Raw genomic sequence first — 26,929 nt, forward strand, 5'->3', positions numbered from 1 at the left:
TGATAGCCGCTGTCCGGGAACCTCGTTGAAAACCTGATAAAATGGTAAGTACATGGGAAAATGGTTCTTAACTACCTTTTAATAAGCTTTTAACTATCTAAATTGTCTGACCCACTGCTTGGTGTCGGGTCTGTTCAGGGTTGACAGACCCGACACTTAGTAAACTCACAGGGAGGCGGGTTCAGAGCGGGATACCGACCCACTGTCAATCTTTGTGATTTTGACAGCGGATCCACCTCCAAACCCACACTCTAAGTGCCAGCAAAATTTAGCCCCAGGGTTGGACATGCCTGGCATTTCAAAGTAAATGGGGGCATTTATGAAAATTTAGGGCTTTTGTCATTTGAAAATTTGGCTTTTTCACTCGAACTGAGAAGGATAATGAGAAACCTGATGAAGTTAAAAAAGAAGAAAAATGATTGATTGTTTCCACAAGATGGTAACGAGAGGGCACAAATTTAAGATAATTACAAAAAGAATTAAAAGGGAAGGTGTAAATATCATCTTTACACATTGGTTAGAAGATGAGGTTCTCTATCACAACTGTCTGTTGTTTGTAAAAGAGGAGCAGTAAAGGGTATGTTAGGCAAGCTGAAGTGGAGAAAAAGCACCAAATGGTCCATTCTACAATTATGTATTATCAAGGTCAAAGATAAAATAAAAACAGAAAAAGTTTGACAAGCAAAATGGAAAATGAGGAGGTGGGGGGTGGGTAGTCCTGATAATAAAGGATTACATAAGGACAGTAGTGAGAAAGGATCTTGGCTCGGAAGATCAGGAAGTAGAATCAGTATGGGTGGAGACAAGAAATAACAAGGGGCAGAACACACTGGCGGGAGTAGTTTATAGGCCCCCAAACAGCAGCTATACTGTTGAACAGAGTATTAATCAACAAATAATAGGAGCTTGTAACAAAGGTAATACATTAATCGTGGGGGGACTTTAATCTTCATACAGACTGGGAAAAATCAAATTGGCAAAGGTAGTCTGGGGGATGAGTTAATGGAATGAATTTGAGACAGTTTCCTAGAACAATATTTCATGGAACCAACCAGGGAACAGGCTATTTTAGATCTTGTATTGTGTAATGAGACAGGGTTAATTAGTAATCTCATAGTAAAGGATCCTCTGGGGAAGAGTGATCATGATATGATGAATTTCACATTGAATTTGAGAGTGAAATACTTAAGTCCAAAATGAGAGTCTTAAACTTAAATAAAGCCAATTACTGTACATAGGTATGAGGGGCAAGTTGGCTAAAGTAGATTGTGACATTAGATTAAAAGGTATGATGGTAGATAAGCAGTGGAAAATATTTAGAGAAATATTCCAAAATTCACAACGAATATACATTCTGTTGCAAAATAAAATCATCACAGGAAAAGTGATCCATCCATGGCTACCTAAAGAAGTTAAGGATAGTATTAGATTAAAAGAAGCAGCTTATAATGTTGCAAATAATAGTAGTAAGCCTGACGATTGGGAGAACTTTAGAAACCAGCAAAGGATGACCAAAAATTGATTTAAAAAAGGGAGCAAATAGAATGAGAGTAAACTAGCAAGAAATATATAAACAGATTGTAAGAGCTTCTACAAGTATATAAAAAGGAAGAGAGTAGCAAAATTAAGTGTTGGCCCCTTAGAGGCTGAGACAGGAGAAATTATAATAGGGAATAAGGAAATGGCAGAGACTTTAAACAAATATTTTGTATCTCTCTTCACAGTAGAAGACACAAAAAGCATACCAAAAATAGTGGGTAACAAAGGGGCTAATACGAGTGAGGAACTTTAATTAATATCAGTACAGAAAAAGTACTTGAGAAACTAATGGGTCTAAAAGCTGACAAATCCCCTGGACCTGATGGCTTACATCCTAGGGTTCTAAAAGAAGTGGCTGTAGAGATATTGGATGCATTGGTTGTGATCTTAGAACGGCCCCAGTGGATTGGATGGTACCAGATGTAACCCCGCTATTCAAGAAAAGAGAAAGAAAACAGGGAACTACAGGCCAGTTAGCCTGACATCGGTCATCGAGAAAATGCTGGAATCCATTATTGAGGAAGTGGTAACAGGACACTTAGAAAATCATAATATGATTAGGCAGTGTCAACATGGTTTTATGAAAGGGAAATTGTGTTTAACATATTTATTAGTGTTTTTTTAGCATTTAACTAGCAGGGTAGATAAAGGGGAACCAGTTGATGGAGTATATTTGTATTTCCAAAAGGCATTTGCTAAGGTGCCACATAAAAGGTTGCTATGCAAGATAAGAGCTCATGGGGTTGGGGTAATATATTAGCATGGATAGAGGATTGGTTAACGGACAGAAAATAGAGAGTAGGGATAAACAGGTCATTTTCTGGTTGGCAGGCTGTGACTAGTGGGGTGCCACAAAGATCAGTGCTTAGGCCTCAGCTATTTACAATCTATATTAATGACTTAGATGAAGGGATCGAGTGCAATGCATCCAAGTTTGCTGATGATACAAAGCTAGGTGGGACAGTAAGCTGTGAGGAGAACACAAAGAGCCTGCAAAGGGATATAGACAGGTTAAGTGAGTGGGCAATAAGGTGGCAGATGGAGTATAATGTGAGTAAATGTGAGGTTATTCACTTAGTTAGGAAGAATAGAAAAACAGAATATGTTTAAATGGTGAGAAACTTTTAAATGTTGAGATTTAGGTGTCCTCGTACAGGAAACACAGAAAGTCAGCATGCAGGTACAGCAAGCACTTAGGAAGGCAAATGGCATGATGGCCTCTATTGCAAGGGGGTTGGAGTACAAGAGTAAGGAAGTCTTACTACAATTGTACAGAGCTTTGGTGAGACCACACCTGGAGTACTGTGCACAGTTTTGGTCTCCTTATCTGAGGAAGGACATACTTGCCTTAGAGGCGGTGCAACAAAGACTCACTAGATTGATCCCTGGGATGAGAGGGTTGTCCTTTGAGGAGAGATTGAGTAAATTGGGCCTATACTCTCTGGAGTTTAGAAGAATGAATGATGATCTAATTGTATACAAGATTCTGAGGGAGATTGACAGGGTAAATGCTGAGAGGTTGTTTCCCCTGGCTGGAGAGTCTAGAGCTAGGGGGTCATAGTCTCAGGATAAGGAGTCAGCCATTTAGACTGAGATGAGGAGGAATTTCTTCACTCAGAGGGTTGTGAATCTTTGGAATTCTCTATCCCAAATGGCTGTGGATGCTGAATCGTTGAGTATATTCACGGCTGAGATAGATAGATTTTTGGACTCTAGAGGAATCAAGGGATATGGGGATTGGGCGGGAAAGTCGAGTTGAGGTGGAAGATCTGCCATGATCTTACTGAATGGCAGAGCAGGCTCGAGGGGCCGTATGGCCGACTCCTGTTCCTAATTCTTATGTTCTTATTAAATACTCAGCAGGTCAGGCAGCATCTGTGGAGAGAGAAACAGAGTTAATGTTTTGGGTGAATGACCTTTTGTCAGAAACGGAAAGAGATCAAAGCCTTGTTCCACTCAAAATGAAAAGAGAGCTCAAGAACAAAAGAGCCAGTCGGAAGCAGAGATTTAATTGCACTAGGTGCTGAGGGGATGGGGAATTTATTCAATAAATGCTTGTCCTCCCTCAATAGCCTTTGTATGAATATGGAAAACACTTGCACTCCTAGAAGCCTAACAAACAGAACATCTAGTGAGGCCATTCCATCTGCTGCCACATTCCACCTCCCAGATTTCCTGCCCCCATTTGTTTGTAGCAGCAGTAATCCTGGAAGAAGGGAGGACAATGTGGTTTGTCCCATACTCTGGTCAAGAAAAGTTCACTAAATAAACCAGAGTCATTAAAATTACATTCCTCTCATATTCCTCCAACATTTGCAACAACATTTGGAGACATTTTGGTTTGCTACAATAGAATATTTAAAGAAAACAAAAATAAAGGCAGTCTACAACAGTTACCTGATCCCCGCTGGAGCAGCAGTCGGCACGCCAGATTTTTCCTTAGTGCCCCTCGGCTAGGTGGATGACAGCAGCAAGGTTTCCTGTTCCTAATTATTATAATGTGATCCTTTGCTGGAATCAAATATATGGGGATGGTGAGTGAGAATAAGATTGGGCTTGGTTGTGATGCCCCACACAGTCAAATAGCTTGCTGACTCTCACTGTCTAGGCTCATAGATGAAGAATGACCACTTAGGTGAGGCCTATGACATTGCATACCAGCATATCAGTGCCATTAAGAGAGAAGGGAATAGTATTCCGACAGGTATTTTAAAAAAATAATTTAAGTATTAATTTGGTACTTGCAGATCTTGCACGGGCTGCTCATGGAGAGGCTCAGGTCTGGAACACTGTTGCAATGTTTGGCTGATAACTTGGCCTGTCCCTTTAAGGCCACTGCTCTAAATAGGCAAATTCAGGTGATTGTAGCTATTTATAAACTGCCGAGGTCAATTATAGGGAGTGGTAACTGCTTGTAAATTTCAGGATTCAGGTCAATGACTAGCTTTAAGACTATTTTGCATCTGTAACAGATGGTGGCATCTGGTGTGTGATGTATGGAGTAGGCAGACGTGCCAACATTTATATACAGGTAAATAGATGGGCTTATGGTGTAGCTCTCACCTGTTACAACAAACGATCAAGTCTCCTCAATCATGCTGCCTGAAGACATGTTCCAAAATGACCCGTGTTGCCTCATGGATATGAATTTCCAACTGGAACTTGTTACGTGAAGTTATTTTCCCAACATGTGAAGATAGCTTCATAGGAAATGAATGGCTGCAAAGTGGAGGGAATAAAGATTAAAGCACCATAGTGTAAAACTGAACAGATATGTATTCCATTAGATTATTATGTTCTACGAATAAGTTATGAGCCAGTGGCTGCAGTGCTTTCAGCCCTTGGACGACATTCTAAAAAGCAACTGGAATTTGCTGATTCAGGTCATTAACAGCAAAAATTGTTGTCAACTTAGCCCGATTGCATTTTACTTATTGGGGTCCTAGCAGGTGCGGGCACTGCATGACGATTATTTTCCTTTCCCAATATGGCGGGCGGCACAATTCTGGATGGAAATATGCACGCACTTCCATATTGGGGGCTTAGTCGGCCAATTAGGGCCTAAAAAATGTGCACTGTGCAGGTGTGTGACTCTCTGTAAGAGGTAGTCTTGCTCCGATTCACTCTGGTGTCAGCAGAGGCCTTCACACCCAATTTACACTTTAAGTTTAGCACTGGTGCAAAGTGGTTTGGGCTTTGCATCGATATTAAACTTGTTTAGTGTGACCACGCCACAAATGTTAGTAATTATATTGCTTTAAGCAAAGGAGTCACAAATGACCACAAAGTTTGAAATATTTATTGTATAACGTTTAAAAGCAGAAAAAAAATCCTTGGTACGGAATCCGTCTGTAACGTTTTGTGTCTATGGGATGATTGTTTTTTCAGCCGAGAAACCAGCAGTTGACAGACGATTGACAATTGAAAATCAGGTGGGTGGAGGGGGAGGGGGGGATCCTCGCCCGCTCCTTGATGCCCAAGACCTGCCTGAATGAAATTTTCAAGTGGGCCTGTAAAATGGGCTAGCAGTATGTCCGCCTATTTCCAGTGGGAGGCTGCTTAAATATGCAAATCTGTTGTAGGACCCCCTTGGCAATTTTCAGGTACAACTGGGCAGAGTGTGTGCCAGCACATTTATATCAAGCATTGAGTGGCCTAATCAACATAGGAATAAGACATTCAGCCCATCAAGCCTGTTCCGCCATCCAAACAGATCATAGCTGATCTGTACATCAACTCCATTTACCCACCTTTCTTCCATATCCGTTGATCCCTTACCTAATAAAACCTATCAATCTCAGTCTTGAAAATTTCAATTGACCCAGAATCCACAGCCTTTCAGGAGAGAGATCCAGATTTCCACTAATCTTTTCATGAAGAAGTGCTTCCTGATTTCACTCCTGAATGGCCTAGTTCTAATTTTAATACTGTACCCCCCTTGTTTTGGATTCCCCAACAGAGGAAATAGTTTCTGTGTATCGACCCTATTTAATCCCTTTATCATTTTAAATACCTCAAATAGTTCACCCCTCAACCCAACTCAAGGAAATACAAACCAAGTTTAATCACAGAATCATAGAAATTTACAGCACAGAAGGAGGCCATTCGGCCCATCTTGTCCATGCCAGCCGACAAAGAGCTATCCAGCCTAATTCCACTTTCCAGCACTTGGTCCGTAGCCTTGTAGGTTATGGCATTTCAAGTGCATATCCAAGAACTTTTTTAATGTGATGAGGGTTTCAGCATCTACCACCCTCTCAGGCAGTGAGTTCCAGATCCCCACCGCCCTTTGGGTGAAAAGAATTCTCCTCAAAAACCCTCTAAACCTCCTACCAATTACTTTAAGTCTATGCCCCCTGGTTATCGACCCTTCTGTTAAGGGAAATAGGACCGTCCTATCCACTCTATCTAGGCCCCTCATAACTTTATACACCTCAATTGGGTCTCCCCTCAGCCTCCTCTGTTCCAAAGAAAACAACCCCAGCCTATCCAATCTTTCCTCATAGCTAAAATTCCCCAGCCCAGGCAACATCCTCGTCAATCTCCTCTGCACCCTCTCTAGTGCAATCACATCCTTCCTGTAATGCGGTGACCAGAAATGCATGCAGTATTCTAGCTGCGGCCTAACTAGTGTTTTATACAGTCCAAGCATAACCTCCCTGCTCTTATATTCTATGCCTCAGCTAAAAAAATGCAAGTATCCCTTATGCCTTCTTAACCACCTTATCTACCTGTCCTGTTACCTTCAGGGATCTGTGGACATGCACTCCAAGGTCCCTCTGATCCTCTGCACTTCTCAGTGTCCTACCATTTATTGTGTATTCCCTTGCCTTGTTAGCCCTCCCCAAATGCATTATCTGACACTTCTCCGGATTGAATTCCATTTGCCACTGTTCTGCCCACCAGACCATTCCATTGATATCTTCTTGTAGTCTACAACTTTCTTCTTCATTATCAACCACACAGCCAATTTTTGTATCATCTGCAAACTTCTTAATCACTCTTCCTAAATTCAAGTCCAAATCATTGATATATACCACAAAAAGCAAAGGACCCTGTGGAACCCCACTGGCAACAACCTTCCAGCCACAAAAACACCCTTCGACCATTACCCTTTGTTTCCTGCCTCTGAGCCAATTTTGGATCCAATTTGCCACTTTGCCTTGGATCCCATGGGCCTTTACTTTCATGACCAGTCTGCCATGTGGGGCCTTATCAAAAGCCTTGCTAAAATCCATAGAGACTACATCCAACGCACTACCCTCATTGACCCTCCTGGTTACCTCCTCAAAAAATTCAATCAAGTTAGTCAGACACGACCTTCCCTTAACAAATCCATGCTGTCACTGATTAATCAGTGTCTTTTAAATGAAGATGTATCCTGTCCCTCAGTAATTTTTCCAATAATTTTCCCACCACTGAGGTTAGGCTAACTGGCCTCTAATTACTCGGTCTATCCATTTCTCCCTTTTTAAACAATGGTACCACGTTAGCAGTCCTCCAGTACCACACCTGTAGCCAGAGAGGATTGGAAAATGATGGTCAGAGCCTCTGCTATTTCCTCTCTTACTTCTCTTAACAGTCTGGGATACATTTCATCTGGGTCTGGGGATTTATCCACTTTCAAAGATGCTAAACCCCTTAATACTTCCTCTTTCATTATATTTATTTCATCTAATATTTCACACTGCTCCTCCCTGATTGCAATGTCTGCATCTTCCCTTTCTTTTGTGAAAACAGACGCAAAGTATTCATTAAGAACTATACCCATGTCTTCCGCTTCCACACACAGATTACTTTTATGGTCCCTAATAGGCCATACTGTTACTTTAGTTATCCTCTTGCTCTTAATGTATTTATAAAACATCTTTGGGTTTTCCTTTATTTTACTTGCCAATATTTTTTCATGCCCTCTCTTTGCTTTCCTAATTTCCTTTTTAATTTAACCCATGCACTTTCTATACTCCTCAGAGTTTCTGCAGTATTGAGCCCTCGGTATCTGTCATAAGCCTCCCTTTTCTCCTTTATCCTACCCTGTATGCCCCTTGACATCCAGGGAGCTCTAGATTTGTTACTCCCACCCTTTCTCTTTAAGGGAACATACTTGCTCTGAACCCTTATTATCTCCTCCTTGAATGCCTCCCTCTGCTCTGACACTGATTTACCTTCAAGTATCTGTCTCTAGTCCACTTTGGTTAAATCGCATCTCAGCTTAGTAAAATTAGCTTTTCCCCAATTGAAAACTTTTATTCCTGGTCTATCCTTGTCCTTATCCTAAATCTAACTGAATTATGATCACTACCACCAATATGCTCTCCCACTGATGCCATTTCCACCTGCCCAGCTTCATTCCCTAAAACTAGGTCCAGAATCACCCACTCTTTTGTTGGGCTTACTACTTACTGGCTAAAAAAATTCTCCTGAATGCATTTTAAGAATTCTGCTTCCTCTATACCTTTCACACTAATTTTATCCCAGTTAATATTAGGGAAGTTGAAATCCCCTACTATTACTGCCCTATTTTTGCTCATCTCAGAAATTTGCCTACATATTTGCTCTTCTATCTCCCTCTGACTGTTTGGGGGTCTATAGTACATTTCCAGCAGTGTGATTGCCCTTTTTTGTTTTTCAGTTCAACCCATATGGCCTCATTGGATGATCCTTCTAAGCTATCATCCCTCCTCACAGCTGTAATTGTTTCTTTAATCAATATTGCGACCCCCCTCCTTTTTTATCCCCCTCTTTATCTTGTCTGAAAACCCTGTAACCAGGAATGTTGAGCTGCCATTCCTGCCCTTCTTTCAGCCATGTCTCAATAATAGCTATAATATCATACTCCCACTTGTCTCTCTGTGCCCTCAGCTCATCTGCTTTATTCCCTAGACTCCTTGCGTTGAAGTATATACCATTTAGCACTGCCAAACTCCCTTGTTGTCTATTTTCTAGCCTTTGTTTCCTCTGCCTTCCAAACTCACTTACTAATTTTCTGCCTTCCATTTCCAGCTTTGCTTCTCTCCCTTCTGAATCTACTCTCAGGTTCCCATCCCTCTGCCAAGCTAGTTTAAGCCCTCCCCAACAGCACCAGCAAACCCCCCTGTGAGGATATTGGTCCCTGTCCTGTTGAGGTGCAACCCATCCAGCTTGTACAGGTTCCACCTCCCCCAGAGACGGTCCCAATGCCTCAGGAATCTAAAGCCCTCCCTCCTGCACCATCTCTCCAGCCACGCATTCATCTGCTCAATCCTCCTATTTCTGTACTCACTAACAGGTGGCACCAGGAGTAATTCGGAGATTACTACCTTTGAGGTCCAGCTTTTTAATCTCTTTCCTAGCTCCCTAAAATCTGCCTGCAGGACCTCATCCCTCTTTCTACCTATGTTGTTGGTATCAATATGGACCACGACATCTGGCTGTTCACCCTCCCCCATCAGAATGTCCTGAAGCTGCTCAGTGACATCCTTGACTCTGGCACTAGGGAGGCAACATACCATCCTGGAGTCACGTCTGCGGCCGCAGAAATGCCTGTCTCTCCCCTAACTATCGAATCCCCTATCACTATTGCTCTTCCACTCTTCTTCATCCCCACCCCTTTGCAGCTGAGCCACCATGGTGCTGTGGACTTGGCTCTGGCTGCACACCCCAGAGGAACCATCGCCCCCCACCACTATTCAGAACTGAAAACCAGTTAGTGAGCGAGATGCACTCAGGGGTTTCCTGCCCTACCTACCTGGTCCTCCTCTTCTGTCTAGCTCTCACCCATTCCCTCTCTGCCTGCACAATCTTAAGCTGCGGGGTGACCACCTCCTGAAACCTGCTATCCATGAAGTTCTCAGCCTCGCGGATGCACTGCAGTGACTCCAGCCGCCGCTCAAGCTCCGAAACCCGGCGCTCGAGCTGCTGTAGCTGGCTACACTTCCCGCACACGTGGCCGTCCAGGCCATGAGAAGCGTCCAGGACTTCCCACATGACACAGGATGTGCATTCCACGGGGCTGAGCTGCCCTGCCATGCCTTTACTTTGTAGACTATTAACTAGAAACACTTACCAGCTACTCACCAATCAACTCCTTCCCTGGTTGTGACGTCACTATAGATGTTTTGCAGTAGTTGTTTTTAGGTACCACCGTCACTGATACTGCCTCCAATTAGGTCTGCACTGCCCGGTCTCCCACTGTTTTAAGTACTGCCGCCACTAGTACCACCTCCAATTAGGTCCGCGCTGCCTGGTCTCTTGCTGTTTTAAGTACTGCTGCCTCTGATACTGCCTCCAATTAGATCCGCGCTGCCTGGTCTCCCACTGTTTTAGGTACCACCGCTGATATTGCCTCCAATTCGGTCCACCTCCATTTTAAGCAACCTGTCGTCAAAAATGTAACCTTCTAAGCCCTGGTATCATTCTGGTGAACCTGCGCTACACTTCCTCCAATGCCAATATATCCTTCCCGAGATGTTGTGCCCAAAACTAGACACAGTACTTCAGATGAGATCTGGCTAAGGCTCTGTACATCTGAAGCATCACTTCCTCACTATGTATTTCAGCTCCCTTGAGGTAATGGCCAAGTTTTGATTACTTTTTGTACCTATGTACTAGCCTTAAGTGATTTAAGTACGTGGAGGCCAAAATCCCTTTGCTTCTCCACAAGAGTATGGAGGAGCCCTTTAGCCATGGATGAACAGTGGTTGACCATGGAATGAATGAAAACTCCTATGGCATTTGTAGTGCAGCCCATAGTTGCACAAGTCTTAGTACAGCAAAAGTATTTCTCATGACTATTGGTATAGAGGTTTTTGGCTTAAATCTACAAAATACTCTTTTCTGGCTTCAACACACTGGGTGATTGGTAATGAGCAAACCTTGAGCCAGGGAGTCATAGAACTCATTGCTGGCCAGAAATCTGCTCCCACATAGATGAGTGACCATGCTGAGGGAGTCCCAGCAGCAGTGGCATGGTTGGAGTAGGCACAGATGATGCCACATCCATCCCATCCAACAACCCTGGGCAAGTGACAGTAGATGTGCCAGAAATTGGGCAGGATCAGCCAGCCACAGCAACAACAGATGTGATTGAATCAGTTTCAGGGCCATCACATGAAACAGTCTTTGACGGTACTGCTATTTAACCAGGTCCTATTGAAGTTGCAGCCAGTCAGCATGTTTGATCCTTCCATAGGAGAATCATTTAGAAGAAGTAACTATAGGCCAGTCAGTCTAACATCAGTTATGAGAAATCTCTTACTATTCATAATTTGAGAAAAAGTAAGTAAGCATTTAAAAATGCAAATAATAATCATGGATAGTCAGCATAGTTAAAGGCAAGTAGTGTTCCTGCTGTAAAGCACTTTGGGACGTCCTGAGGTCATGAAAGGCACTATATAAATGCAACTCTCTTTGTTTAATACATTTAGTAGAGTCTTTTGAACAAGTGCTTCAAGATACCAATGGTATATTGAACAATGATCCTAGTAGTCACATGGTGCTCATTATAATCATCACTCTGCTTCTGTCCGTGTCCCACAACTAGCCTGGACTGAAATGAGAAGTTTTGATCTCCAATGATCTTTTCTTCCAATCTCCCTTAGCCTTTGAATAAGCCCGGCACAGAAGATGGTCTTAAAATGAAAGCATCTTTGAAGTTACTTCAATAACAAAGGCCACAGAAACGGTACTAGGAACATCCTTTGTGATTCCTCCCAGTGATGCCATGTAAGCTTGAAGGTCCTAACTCCAAGAAATAGTTATGGACAGCTTCAACTCACTTGGCGAACAAGTTACAGAAAACCACAAAGGCAGGATTAAGAGAACTAACAGGTGCGCAGTGGGCAATGTGAAAAGATGTGCTCCAGCAGTGGCGTGCATGGTGAAACACAGGAACAGATGGTTGACACTTCAGTCAGTGACAATTTTGTGCCATCACATATCACTGCACAAGTGACTGCAGACGATGTCCCTGTGGTGTATGTAACCTGTTCCACCTTAAGAGAACTACTTTAAGAGATGTACTACTTTCTCTTGGCTTCTGTATACTGTAATACCGGTGGTGACCACACCGGTATATAAGTGTTGTGTAAGGATTTGCTGGCCAGTTCAGCCCTGACCACCGAATAGTAAAGACCTGTTAAAAGTTATTCTTGTTGTCTGTGTCCAGTGATTGATCCTAAATATAACTGGGACACACAGACTCAACAGTGGCGACGAGTCCGATCTTACCCTGCGGCAGTTTTACATCCAAGGCAGCTTCGTCCTCAGAACGGGCGTCGAGAAGAGGCATCCGCCCTCATCATCCTGCTGAGCACCATCGCACGGGAGGCATCGAGAACCCGAGTTAAAAAGAAAAAGAATTCTGACCATGAAGCCCTCCATCAGCGACAGGCAGTGATCATCCCTTCTACCATGGTGGTGGGTAAGCCGATCAGCGACACGAGCAGAAAGTCGGCCGCGTTGGCTGTGGAGTAGGGGAGGGAAAACGGAGGAATAAGGGCGGAGAGCTCGACCACGGCTGGTAGAAAGGGCCGGGCTGCAATCGAGGCCGAGAGGCGCAGCGACTGGGGCAGCTTAAGGCTCGAGAGCCGCGGAGAACTCAAACGCAGCCGGTGTACAGGACCGGGCTGCAAGCGGGGCTGCGAGGCAAAGCAGCGTCGGGGAGTTGAGAAGCTTAAGGCACGAGAGCCGCGGAGAATTCAAACGCAGCCGGTGTAAAGGACCGGGCTGCAAGCGGGGCTGCGAGGCAAAGCAGCGTCGGGGAGTGAGAACCGCTGGGGAGGCGAGAACGGCAGCAGCAAGGCAATCGCCATTGCAGCCAGCGGGGGAAGAAGGCAAACGCGGGAATCCGCCATTGTAGTCGGCGGGGGAAGAAGACGAGTGCGGGAAAGACCGCCAAGCGCGGGAAGCCGCCATTTTAGTAGGCGGGGGAAGAAGACAAGCGCGGGAAGCCGCCATTTTGAGAAAAAGAAAAAAAAAAAATTTTTAATTGCAAGGATGCCTAAACATGGGAGCATTAATACCTTTGATAGCGATATCGAAGATTGGACCACATATGTAGAATGCATGGAAGTGTATTGTAAAGCAAATAAGGTACTAAATGATGAGAAAGCACTAACCTTATTAAGCTCAATGGGTGCGAAAACATACGGGCTATTGAAGCACCTTCTATCACCAAATAAACCGACGGATCAGACTTTCACGAATATTGTTACTGTCCTGAAAGATCATTTAAACCCCACGCCGCTGATGATAGCGGAACGATTTAAATTTTACAGAAGAACGCAGCTGAAAGACGAAAGCAACGCTGAATTTTTAATTGAACTGCGTAAGCTAGCAAAGTACTGTCAGTTTGGAACAGGACTAGCAGATGCGCTGAGAGATAAATTTGTGTGTGGATTGTTAAAAGAAGGAACACAAAAGCGACTGCTTGAGGAGAATGAGCTTACGCTTGATAAAGCTGTCACTATTGCAGCATCGCACGAAGCCGCAGCGAGATGCACTGTGGAAATGCATCTACGGTCACCGGAACGCAGCACCAATCAAATGGTTTTGAGTACAGTAAAATGTTATCGTTGTGGAAAGACAACGCACGATCAGAACCAGTGCTGGTTCAAAAATCAGGAATGCAGAAAATGTGGCAGGCTTGGTCATATAGCTAAAGTATGCCGGTCAGGAAAGAAGACCAGCAACAAAAAGTCACCGCAGGAAAAGTACAAAAAGGCACACAAGGTGACAGAGAACAGTTCGAACGAACAGAAGTCAGATTCAGATGCCAGCAGTAATGAACTGGGTAGTCTAAGAGTACACAATGTTGGTAAGGAAGCAGACCTCCAAACAATTTGGGTCACACTTCAAATAGCAGGAGTCCAAGTGAAGATGGAATTGGACACTGGATCGGCATTGATGGTCATGAATAAGAAAGATTACAAAAGGTTATTCCCACATATTCCCCTACGGGATACGGAGATTGTATTGAAAACATACACGGGGCAAAGAGTATACCCCATCGGGAAGATAGAGGTAAAGGTGGTCCACAAGGGCAAAGAAAGCCGAGGAATGGACTTATATGTGCTACCTGAGGGAGGTCCACCACTACTGGGACGGGAGTGGATTAGGAAAATGAATATGGACTGGCATTCCTTAAAAGCACTAACGGTAGATTCCGGTACAAAAGATGTCAAACCTAAACGATTGTCCAGAATATTGGACGATGCTAAAGAGGTGTTCCAACAGGGACTGGGAACACTGAGAGGAATTACGGCAAACATCAAGGTTGAAGAACATGCAAACCCGAAATTTTTCAAAGCCAGACCGGTACCTTATGCAACACGACCTGCTGTTGAAGCTGAGCTGGAAGGGCTAGAACGTTCAGGAGTACTGTCTAAGGTAGACTGGAGTGAGTGGGCCACGCCCATTGTTCCCGTCATGAAGCGTTCATCGAGCAACAAGCCGGGGGAACCGGGGAAGGTTCGCATCTGTGGTGATTTCAAGATCACTGTTAATCCGGTGCTTCACACGGTGCAGTATCCGCTTCCGCGGATTGAGGATATCTTCGCTTCATTGTCTGGCGGGAAACATTTCACCAAGATAGACCTGGCGCAGGCGTACTTACAGATGGAAGTTGAGGAAGAGTCACGCCAGTATCTCACGATCAACATGCATAGAGGCTTGTACCGGTATAATAGACTGGTTTTTGGAGTGGCATCGGCTCCGGCAATTTGGCAGAGGGCCATGGAACAGGTATTACAGGGAATTCCAGGTACACAATGTTACCTGGACGATATTCTGATTACAGGAGATGATGACGAGGAACACCTTGCAAACTTGGAACTGGTGCTCACCAGATTGAAAGAATATGGTCTTCGAGTTAATCGCCAGAAATGTGAATTCTTTCAGAAGCGGATCTCGTACTGTGGTCATGTCATTGACCAGGAGGGGCTTCATAAGTCTCCTGACAAGATCGAAGCTGTTGTGAAGGCTCCTGCTCCGGATAATGTATCCCAATTGAGGTCGTTTCTAGGGTTGATTAACTATTACCATAAGTTTCTGCCAAATTTATCCACGGTGCTGCACCCGCTGAACGCTCTTTTGCAGAAGGGAGTACCATGGAAGTGGAGCGAGGACTGTAAGAGGGCCTTTCGCGAAAGCAAGGAATTGATCACCTCAGAGGAAGTGTTGGCTCACTTCAACCCAACGCTGCCTATTCGTTTGGCTTGTGATGCTTCTCCATATGGTATTGGGGCAGTACTCTCACACAAGTTGCCAAATGGCCAGGAGAGGCCAGTTGCGTTCGCATCCAGATCATTGACCTCCGCTGAGCGCAACTATGCTCAGATAGATAGGGAGGCTCTCAGCCTTGTGTGGGGAGTAAAGAAGTTTAATCATTACCTGCAGGGCCAAAAGTTTACGCTTCTGACAGACCACCAGCCGTTGGTATCCATTTTTAACCCTAAGAAGGGTGTTTCGGTGATGACAGCACAGAGACTCCAGAGATGGTCCCTTTTCCTAGGGGCACATCAATATCAGATAGAATTCAAAGGTACAAAGCAGCATGGTAATGCTGATGGGCTGTCGCGCCTGCCACTACCTACAGAGGAGGAGGCACCGACGGTTGACCCTGTTGAGTTATTTCACTCGACCATCATCGAATGTTTACCAGTCACCAATGCAAGTATTGAAAGAGAAACCAGGAACGACCCGACACTGTCCAGGGTCTACGAAGTGACAGTGAAGGGATGGCCAGCACATGGTGATCCACTGTTACCGGCATTCTCAGCAAGACGAGAACAGCTGTCCGTCTGTCAAGGAACATTGATGTATGGAACAAGGGTGATTATTCCTCCTAAGTTAAGAGAGAGAGTTCTAAAGGAGCTGCATGAAGGTCATCTGGGGGGAGTCAAGATGAAAAGCCTTGCTAGGGCTTATGTGTGGTGGCCGGGTATCGACCAACAGATAGAGGAGCTGACGAAAAGCTGCTCAGGGTGCCAAAAAGTGCAAAATGCACCTCCGATTGCACCGCTGCATCCATGGGAATGGCCTTCAACCCCATGGCAACGTGTACATATTGACTTTGCTGGTCCTTTCATGGACTCCATGTTTTTAATTGCGGTGGATGCACATTCTAAATGGCCAGAAGTGATTAAGATGACTACCACTACCTCGGAAAAGACGATCGCGGTGTTAAGAACGATATTTGCAAGAAATGGATTGCCAGAACAAATATGTTCAGACAACGGACCGCAGTTCGTGTCAGAAGAATTCCAGAGATTCATGAAGAAGAATGGGGTGAAACATTATACCTCTGCCCCATATCATCCGGCTACAAACGGGTTGGCCGAGAGATTTGTACAAACGTTCAAAAAAGCAATAAAGGCCATGAGCGAAGATCAGATTCCACTACAACACAAGGTGGACAAATTCCTACTGGCATATCGAAACGCCACCCATGCAGTGACAAACCAAAGTCCTGCCATGATGTTCTATAACAGGAGGTTGCGGTCCAGGTTGGACTTGTTAAAACCAAATGTGCGGAGGGAAGTTGAAAACAAACAGTTCCAGCATATAAATAACAAGACCACTCGGAGTTTCGAAATAGGACAACCAGTGTTAGCCCGGGATTATAAAAACGAGAAATGGCAATCTGGAACAATTCGGGCCAGACAAGGACCCCTGATGTACACGGTAGATGTTGGTGAAAATGTAATATGGCGTCATGCTGACCAACTGGTAGAATCGAGAACAAGGGTCGAACCCATGGTTACGGCAGAGACAACCATGGAAGAAGTTAGTGAACCTGAAGCATCTACCTTAGAAGTGAATGTACCTGATGATGATGTCCAATCCATAAGAGACCAACTAGATGAGTCACCCCAACAACGAGAATCAGAGACCCCTGAAAGGCGTTATCCAACTCGAATCAGGAGGCCTCCTCAGAGACTGAATCTTTGAACTGTTTTGCATGAAGTTGTATATATGTTATGTTATGTTAAATGGGGATATAACTGTTAAGCTAAAAAGGGAGGATTGTGGTGTATGTAACCTGTTCCACCTTAAGAGAACTACTTTAAGAGATGTACTACTTTCTCTTGGCTGCTGTATACTGTAATACCGGTGGTGACCACACCGGTATATAAGTGTTGTGTAAGGATTTGCTGGGCAGTTCAGTCCTGACCTCCGAATAGTAAAGACCTGTTAAAAGTTATTCTTGTTGTCTGTGTCCAGTGATTGATCCTAAACGTAACTGGGACACACAGACTCAACAGTCCCCCCAAAAACTATGAGCCAACAGCGACTCAAGCCAGAGACGCTCCTGGCGTCAATGCAGGTACATCAGCATTACCCACAAATAGAGGTAGCAGAGCTCCCAGATCCAGTTAGATAAGCATCAGCACACCACTGCTACTCCATCAGCTGGGGGAGTAGTGAGGAGTAGGGCACATAGACAATGGGCAACACACATCAGACAAACATTTTTAACGTGCTTTGCAGGCAATCAGTGAATAAAACTAATTTATTTGTAATATATCTTGCAGTCCTTTTTTATATTCTGAATAAAAATGTCAATAGTAAAGTCAATAGAACATCTGCAGACCTTAGCAAAAACCAAACAGGTAAAGCCACTAACAATTCCCTGATTATAAATATGCCCAATAAAAAGTAATAATGATCAATTGTAAAACTGCCTGGAAAGGTTAGGGTTAGGGTTAGGGTTAGCAAATCAGACCCTCATGCACTCTGGATGCAGTGGCTGGTGGCTACTTCATTCCATTGTCTCTCTAGAATTTCATTGCTTAAACTGTTCCCCAATCAAGTCCATGGTGCGGCTTCTGTCCATAATACACTGCTCAATTTTGTAGACCTTCCTTGAGGTATATTGGAAAGCTCCTCTAACTGTTTCAAGCTTCAAAAGCATTACTTTTTCACCCCAAATATCTGCCCAGTGAAGGTCTTGGATTGCCGATGTGCCTAGTTGTATCTGTTCTCTGTTGGGATATAAGGTTATGCAGAGGTGTCATCAGCCATGGTTGCATTGCATAGTCCATATCTTCAAGAAGCCAGCAGTCTGCTTCAAAGACTTTTGCCATGTTTGATTGTCCACTGAAAAGGCATCATGTGGAGCCCTTGAAAAGTGTGCACTGACATGTATTATTTTCTGATGACAGTGCCATACCATTGATGGATCTAACAGCAATCTATAAAATATCTACATTATCAGTTGTAAATCCACAATAATTGGCTATGTTTGTAGATCTTGTGTGATCTCCCATTTAGCTCCGCTCAAGTGTATCACATGTTTAGATCAACAATCTTTATTACATCAGGAGATGTGTGATAATACAATTGACTGATGAAGAAAATGTTCTTTCGTAGAATCCCCAGCCCAGAACCAATTACAGTATATGAACACTAACAGCTTGAACCTCCATTTCTGAAGGTAGATAGGATGTTGCAGATGACTGGAACAGCTCGGCACAATTACTTCAGTAGTCGAAGACTGCTTAATGCATCACCACTTAGGTAAAATATAGAAATGGTAGGAAAGTTATTACTGTTGAAAGACGTGAGTGGCACCAATGTGGATGAAGAGAGTGAGAGATATAAATTCTTTTTCCAGTAAGGTCGCAGGTCAAGGACTCTTGCTGAAAGAATAGATTGGTAACTATAAAGCATGCAGCAAGCTTGAAAAAGATGCTGAAATTAAAACTGAGAAGACAGGACTGAAGTGTGACCTGAGACAAGGGTGTTAAGACGCCAGATTAAATCACTGCCAGTTTCCTTTGCCATTGGCTAGGCACTTTGCTTTCTATTAATGCTGTGTCTGACAGCCCTGTTAAGATTGGCAACATGCTATCTTGGGCAATACTCAAAGCGAATGTTAGCTGAGGCGGAGGCTAAAATCTGGGACTCCCAGTCTGTGAACAAGTGCACTAAAGCATTATAAATTTCTGAGTTACCCTTGGGGTTTCTTTAAATTAGTTAGGCCTCATAGATACTTAACAGATGAGTATTTAAAAATGTGGAGAATGGGCATGTGAACTCAAAAGTGCTTACAAGAAAATCATCTTACTATTACACAAGAGGAAATAATTTGGAATAGTTTGGCTGGAGGAAGTCAAGTATGGTACTAGATTTTGTTTAATAGTAAAAATTAAAACATAATGGATAAATAAAGGTTTCTTTTTTAATTAAAACGCAGGTTTAAAAATTATGAGGCCTATTTTCCGCTCCCTTCACCCATCCTGAGCCCATGTCAGGCAGATTGTACCACAAGTGTGCTCCATTTGACTGGACCGAGCTTGTATTCCAGGGTCCAGGTCATCTACAGAGGCCTGATGTCCCTCCAGCCAGGTCTGTCCCTTGGCAGAGGCCTGCACCAGCAGTGGGGGAGGAAAGTCAGCAGCAGTGATTGCTGCCAGCTTCTAGGCCTTCTGGCTGCTGTAGAAAAAAAGAGCAGGCAGAAGATCTTCAGCCCCACCAGTCGTCCTGCTGGCCCTATTAAAAGAAGATCTTTTCGCTGATTGCAGGACTTTACAGCCAGTCCCTTCTCAGAGATTTGGTGAGGCTGGATGCAAGCAGAAAGGCTCACTTCCTGTGGATGCTTCTGCCAGGAAAATGGACAGTTTTGATGACAGCACTCCTGCCTCACTGTTACATAATAACAGTGCTTGTGCCCCTTCTAGTGCAAACATTCCATTGCCCTTGGGGAAAACACATGGCCAATGCAAAAGGGGATGGAGACCTGATGTTACCGAACTTTGCCCCTTTGCTCTGCTTTGCTAGATTTGAGAGTAGAGTGGCCTTCACTTATTGTGACCTCACTTGTTCTCCAAGCTTTCATTTCCCTTAGAAAGTTGAAGGTCTGGGTACCATAATAGGTACTCTGATGATTCTGACATCGTCTGCTTCTTGCACAAGGTACTCTTGTCTACACGCTAGGGCAATAAATAGTGTGCTGGGAGTCAGTGCAAACTATGCACAAGGTCCCACTTTTTGTGGTAATTATTGATCCTCTCCATAATATGGCTGGAGTGCCTAAGTGCGACTCCAGACACTCAGCAATCAGAGGCTACAATACTACCACTGAGCCAAGCTGGCACACATATAAAGCAATAAAATTGCCTGTCAATATATTATTCCAGCAATATATTATTAACAAGGTAAGCATGCTGTGCAAATTTATAAATCTTTCTCATATATACCTTTCACTTTCTTAACTCATGGTCATCCTTTGGAGCAGGGCTTTGGGTAGATTGCTATTGATTTTCTAGCTGTGCAGTCACTCATCACCAAACTACATGTACAACTCAGCATTCACAGTGCTGCCACTTCACCTGCCTGATGCAAAGCAACTCAATTTGCACATGTACTGTGGATCATACAACACCAATGCCTGGAACCTAGCTATCTTCTGGCAGGTACTCCAATCTTCCCTGTTTTCGGCCTCTCTTAGTTCCATGCTTCTTGGTGAGAATTATATAATCTCAATCTTCCCTACTTGGCATAAACTAAATTCTCTCAGAATCATCCGCAGTTTCCGTTGTCTTATAGCCTGCTAATATATATTGGCCCCATTTAATCTTAACAACCCGCAGTTGGATCTCAGGATTCATTTGGCCCTATTTGTAGTTGAACTATCCGGAACATTCATTGGTCCTTCATTAGTCATTAGTTAAGTCATTCTATTTAACGTTTATGGCCTGCAACTGTATATCACAACTCATTTAACCCTCTTGGTGTTTGAATTATCAGATCCGCTGTTATAACTTTGCACTTATTGGTCTTATTTAAAGTTAACCATCCCTCTACCATACCTTCAGACTCATCGTTCCTTACTTGTAGTTTAGCTATTTAGCATGTACTTTGTTAGCTGCTTATCTTCATCTGTCTGGCATACTTCATTACCTGGAGATTCATTCATTCCTATATGTTACCTGCATGCTATCGCATTTCAAGTAGATAAATGCTTCCCTGATATCTTCCTACAGATATCAATGAGGCAGAATTAGTTCACTTAAATTAATAAATAACTCATTCAATAAATTAATATCTAATCTAAATCCCTTAAACTCCTCTGAGGTTAAACAAATTTTCCATCACTGAATTATCCTCCTTCCTTTTATTTCAGTTTAGCAGCTGCTCACTGCTTCCAATGGTCATCTTATTAATGTCTTTCAATCTGATCCTCCTGATTCCAATTAATTCAGATTTGGTTGTCCCATCACATTCATTACCATCACTATTGAGCAATTAATCAACTCTTGCCCAATATTAAATATGAACTTATTTAACATCTGCAATCTTTTACCTGAACTTAAAATTAATATATATTTAGAACTGTCAGTCCCTCACACTCCAATGAGCCTAGTAAGTTGGAGTACAAATAATTAGTATTACTCTCTGACTTGAAGTCAATATATGTTTAGACATTCATCCTCTCCTCATCTAGAATTTGATCCAGTAAATTATTAAAAAATAATTTGACTCTAGGCTATCAGTAAGTTACTATTCCTAATTGTGGCCCAGAAATTCAGGTCGGAGGCTTCCTGCGGGTGCAAGCCCCTGACCTGCACTTACCTTGCGCGCCGGCCGTTGAGCTCTGGCCCCCCGTGGGATTCCAATCCTGGGCCTGGTCCAGCTGCCGACACGCAGCGCTTGCGTATCCCAGGGGCGCAGTTAGTTCTATAAATTACATGAAATAACTATTTTAAACAATAATTTAAATTTTTGAAAAAAATTATTTTATTTTCTAACAGGGCTAAAAATAAACTTACCTTGCTTTAAAGTATTTAAAAATGTTTCAATTTTAATTAATTCACCACTTACCTTGTAAAAAGCAGGCCTGACGCCTGCTTTTTACATTTCTAAATTCTGCAGGCTTACGTTCCCGGTAAAACCTGTAAAAAAGACCAAAGTTCAATGCGCACGCGCAGCCCCTCCTGCGCACGCATTCGACCTCTGAACCCCTTCGTTCAGAGGAACGGAAGTGCCGGTTTCCCGCGCATGCGCAGTGCATGCAGGAAACCAGCACTTCCATCGGGCCTACAGGTGAGTACCCTGTGCGTACTCACCCGTGGAGACCCGAATTTCTGGGCCAATTTGTTTCATTGGTACACTAATTAATGTATTAGCAAATAATTTTACTCGCACCAATTTCCACACTAACCCATTCCCTTAGTCACCATGACTCCTCATTCTGTTTCCTGTTTCCTCCTTTTTCCAATCTATGGGGGAAAAATTCAGTATCGCCCCGTTTGGGGCGCCATTATCGGCCGTGCGCAAGGTTTAGCGCCTGGCGCTAATTATCGCCTCCGACAGCAAACTTGGCTTTTATCGACCCTGGAGGTGATTGGAGCGCTAAATCAGCCGCTTCACATCTGTCTTAAGGTGCAAAGGCCGAGGAGCAAGGTACTACCTCAGAGCGCTGGCGAAGCAAGGAAGAGCAAATCAAAATGAACCCGCAAAGTGCTGCTCAGTACTCAAAACTCCTTCACACAGCATTGAATCTCTCCAGAAGTCTCTCTCTCTCTCTCTCAGAATGCGAGGTGCAAAAATGTTACCTACAAAAAAAGGCAGGAAGCGGTCGCCTTTAAATAGCACTCCCCCAGTCCCTTTCTGACTGCAAAATGCTCCCCTCAACCTGTCGTTGCTAGCGGCAGGCAGTAAGGCAGGGGGCGCCATTCAATATCCGGTCCGGGACGCTAACGAGGCATTGCACACTCGACTGATGTCATGATCTGCCGGCGCAGGAGATCGTGGCGGTAGTGTTTAGCGCTGCCGCAAAATGTCTAGTTAATTTCGCGAGCGGCGCAAACATCGCCGCGCCCAGCCTCTAGTTGCTTTGCTCCCCAATTGGCGCCCTCTTAAGGCGTTAACGGGAGGCGCAAACAACTGAATTTTCCCCCCATAATCTTCTTCTCTTCTTAGGCAGTCCCTCGGAACCGAGGATGACTTGCTTCCACACTAAAAATGAGTTCTCAGGTGACTGATGAGTCCAATGCAGGACCTACAGACTCTGTCACAGGTGGGGCAGATGGTGGTTGAAGGGGCAGGTGGGTGGGGTGCTTGGGTTGACCTGCGCTCCTTCCGCTGTTTGCACTTGGCTTCCGCTTGCTCCCGGCGAAGAGACTCGAGGTGTTCGGCGCCTTCCCGGATGCTTCTCCTCCACTTTGTGCGGTCTTGGGCCAGGGATTCCCAGGTGTCGGTGGGGATGTTGCACTTTTTCAACGAGGCTTTGAGGGTGTCCTTGAAGCGTTTCCTCTGCCCACCTGGGGCTCTCTTGCCATGTCGGAGCTCCGAGTAGAGCGGTTGTTTTGGGAGTCTCGTATCGGGCATGCAGACGTCCATCGGAGCTGATCGAGCGTGGTCAAAGCTTCGATGCTGGGGATGTTGGCCTGAGCGAGAACACTGACGTTGGTGCACCTATCCTGCCAATGGATTTGCAGGATCTTGTGGAGGTAGCATTGGTGGTACCTCTCCAGCCCTGCCCTGCTGCCCTGTCACTACATCATCTGATTGGTTGCCTTATTATCTTTATCTGTTGTCTTCTTAAGTGTTTACCGGTGTTAAGAGATATTAATAAAATTGTGAGAAATTAGTAATACATTTAATTGGATTGCATTATAAGTTATTAAAAGATATAATTCAATGTTGCTTAAACGAAGCGAGTAGCTAGCCAAACAATGAAGTTTCAGCATTGGGCTGAAGGTTTGCAGCACGTGGCAAATTCAAGCTTATTATTTGTATGTGGCGGAGTGTGAGATGTAGGCCGAGATTTCGCCAGTGGAGGTGGGATCGCGGCGGAAGAGGTGGTTGGCGGGTCCCGGTCTCGCTCCCGGCTGCAGCCGCTCTGTGATAAAGATTTTCCATTAATTGGGCTTGTTAAGCCCGCCCTGCGGGGTTGCCGGCCAATTACAAGGAAGCGGGTCTGATGACATCATTTGATGACACGGCATCAGCTGGTTTTCTTAAAGGGACCACGGCCGCATTCATTTTGACAGTTGTGCTTTCAGTGTTCTGCAGCATTGAGGTGCACAAACACTGACAGGCACTGCACAGAGGTGCACGGCTGCACCCAGGCTCTCCTATGACTCCCCCCATATGCTTATGGAGGGAGTCACAGCATGCAGGGAGGTTCTCTTCCCTTCCAAAGCCGGAAGAGACCTCCTCAGGACACCAACGCAGCCTGGTTGCACATCGCACAGGAGGACACAAGCAGGGATGTCGTCAGGAGGACCTGGCGCCAACCTTTCAATTATCTCAGTAGATCACGAAACATTACAGCAAAGCCACACTCAACCTCATCCTCCTGTGCCACTCATCACATCCCCATAACTCTGCCTTCCCTACCCTACTCCTGCACATCCTTACTCACACCAACTTACCTTGCACCTCCACCCATCCCTCTCTAGCTACATTATCACTTCCCCATCTCACTAGTCACCCCTCACACTCACCCTCATCCTAGTGCAATCATACCAACTAACAACACACAAGAGTAGGCACTTGGGTGTTTTATGCAATGTTCATGTAAATTTCTGTTAATGTGTTGTCAAAATTTGAAATCTTTATTTTCAACACTTTGCCTTACTGTACAGATCTGTGCTCACCTTTGGAAGTGTCTTAGTGAGTTGCAGTGAATGGTGAGACATAACGGTATCCCCTGCAATGGTGATGAGTTTGAAAGGAATGGCTTGGGCATTGTAGGGATGCTTTATGGTGCTGGTGTGGGGTGGTGTTAACCTGGCAGCCAGGGTGTACAGCGCCAAGTGAAGTAAATCTGGCCATGCTGATGCCATTGTTGGCCTCCCAGGCAGCAATGTTGTTGAGTGCTGATGCCCTGTGTCCTGTGCAGCATCAGGTGATTGTGGAGAAGGTTGGTATTGTTGTTGGTGATGTTGGTGTGCCTGGTTATATTGGGTTTGGGGCTGATCGTGGAGGGATTCAAAGGACCACGGTGAGATTTTTTCAAGGGCACCGATGTTGCTGGAATAGATGGCAGCTGAAGTTGAGATGACTGAAGCGATCTGTCAATGGTGAGGGAGCTTGCTCCAAGGAGGTGACAGTGGATAGAGAGTTTACTCCAAACACTTCCAAACTGCATACAGCTCAAAAGTGTCTTCCAAGTCCTGAAGGTTCAAGCTTCTGACATTGGAAAGTGACCAGCTGTGAAATGGTAGCTTTCATACCGATTTTGCAGCTGTCACCTAATCACAGCAATGTGGAGACATAGAGAAGCCGACCTATTTACCTGATGTGATCTCCGAACGACATGAACCCCGTTAAAAATGTGGTAAAATAGAAAAAGACTAGCAAAATAGTAGTTAACAAGCACTGAACAAACAGTTAAGTATCTTAAATGCCTCCCCTGCCGCTTGGTGTCGGGTCTGTTTTGAAAGCGCAGACCCGACACTTTGGAAACTTAAATGGAGGTGAGTTCACAGCAGGTACCCAACCCACTGTCAATCATTTTGATTTTGACAGTGGACCTGCCTCCAAAGCCACAGTCTGAGCACCGGCAAAATTCAGCCCACGGTGTTAAATATAGAATAATACACAACTTGGTGCATGTTACAAGGCAGGGACACATCAGGAATTGGCAGTGAGAGTCACCGTTTTCTGAAGGCATCCAGTGTCAACATTAAACACTCTTGGAATCGGTGTGCCAAGCCCAGACGCGCTTTATACCCAACCTCAAAAAAAAAGCACTAACTACTGCAGGAGTGTGAACTTTTCCATTTGCCACATAAGCCATCCTTACTACCTTTCTGAGTAAGATTGCCAATTTAGGGGCAGAATGTGCTGTTGGCCTGTAGTCACCAGGAGCTGGGCTAACACTGCCCGAACCCATTTTGCAGCTTACCTCACAGCTACACAGGAACATCTTCATGTCATCAGTGCAGAAGGTGCGAACCCACTGCACCGCCCCAGTCCCCAACTGCTGATTGCCTTTATAGGTTTCATTTCACTGTGCTTTTATTGAGACTTTATATTTCCCATTGTAGCTGCTGATAGCTGTGGGAATCTCTGCCACCCTTTTGGGTGGAATGGACAGCTGAAACTATTTCATAACTCCCAGCACTAATTCTGACAGGAATGGTCGATAAAATGCTATGCATCCCCTTGGGCAAAAGCAGGTCCCTTTTTAGTACTAGCAAGACACTATTGCTAGCATCATGAGTGGGAATTGATTAAACTCAAATTACTGGTGAGTGGATCAAACCGTGAGCCGCCAGTGAATCACAACCCAAACCGCAAGCCAGAAGCATGAACAGAGCACATTCAGATCTCTACACGTCATTCTGTATCAACTTACTTACACTTTTATTAACCATATACGAACAAACTAAGTGAACAAAACAAATAAAAATATACTGGTTAATATATCAGTTTCAAATTTAAATTAAGCTTCAGTGTATTTTTAGCAAACAAGAATGTTTTAGTATGCCCAATGTAGTTTGATTGGCAACACAAGTGGGCAGGAAAAGTGACAGAAAAATTTAACATTTAAAAACAAATTAGAAACCAATGGCCGCAAACTATATCTTGTATAGATCTACAGACTGTAGTTTTGGGGCAAATGTTTGGAACATCAAGGTGCTGCTGGGTGTTAGTTGTACAGTAAAATACAAGATAAATTACAAAAATACTGTGACACAATGTCCATGATATTTGTATCTAGGGTACTCTAACTAAACTGTTCATTCATTCACGGAAAGGGGATATTCTACGAAATCATATATTGAGCTCTGTCATGTCTCAGTCTCGTAACTTACATTATCACTGGCACAGTGTTGCACCCCTCAGGGGACTCTGTCAGCGATTGCTTCCACTAACGACTGTAAATGGGGGTTTTACTCTTGGATAATAATCAAAGCTGGCCAATGATTCAGAGCTCCTAGTAGAAAAGTAG

The 26,929-nt window shown here is 44.2% G+C and overlaps 1 long non-coding RNA gene across 1 annotated transcript; it reads right to left on the reverse strand.

Moving 5' to 3' along the window:
- Positions 1–4,608: 4,608 nt before the first annotated feature.
- On the reverse strand, positions 4,609–25,949 carry LOC147113584 (uncharacterized). Its single transcript, XR_015079141.1, has 3 exons — positions 25,880–25,949; positions 21,595–21,699; positions 4,609–4,758 (listed from the first exon to the last, which is right to left on the reverse strand). It is a non-coding gene; the product is annotated as an uncharacterized LOC147113584 (long non-coding RNA).
- Between the last annotated feature and the right edge of the window lie 980 nt (positions 25,950–26,929).

The sequence above is a fragment of the Somniosus microcephalus genome, chromosome 8, assembly GCF_052327205.1.
Source record: "Somniosus microcephalus isolate GS21.2 chromosome 8, FLI_Smic_1.0, whole genome shotgun sequence".
NCBI lineage: Eukaryota > Metazoa > Chordata > Chondrichthyes > Squaliformes > Somniosidae > Somniosus > Somniosus microcephalus.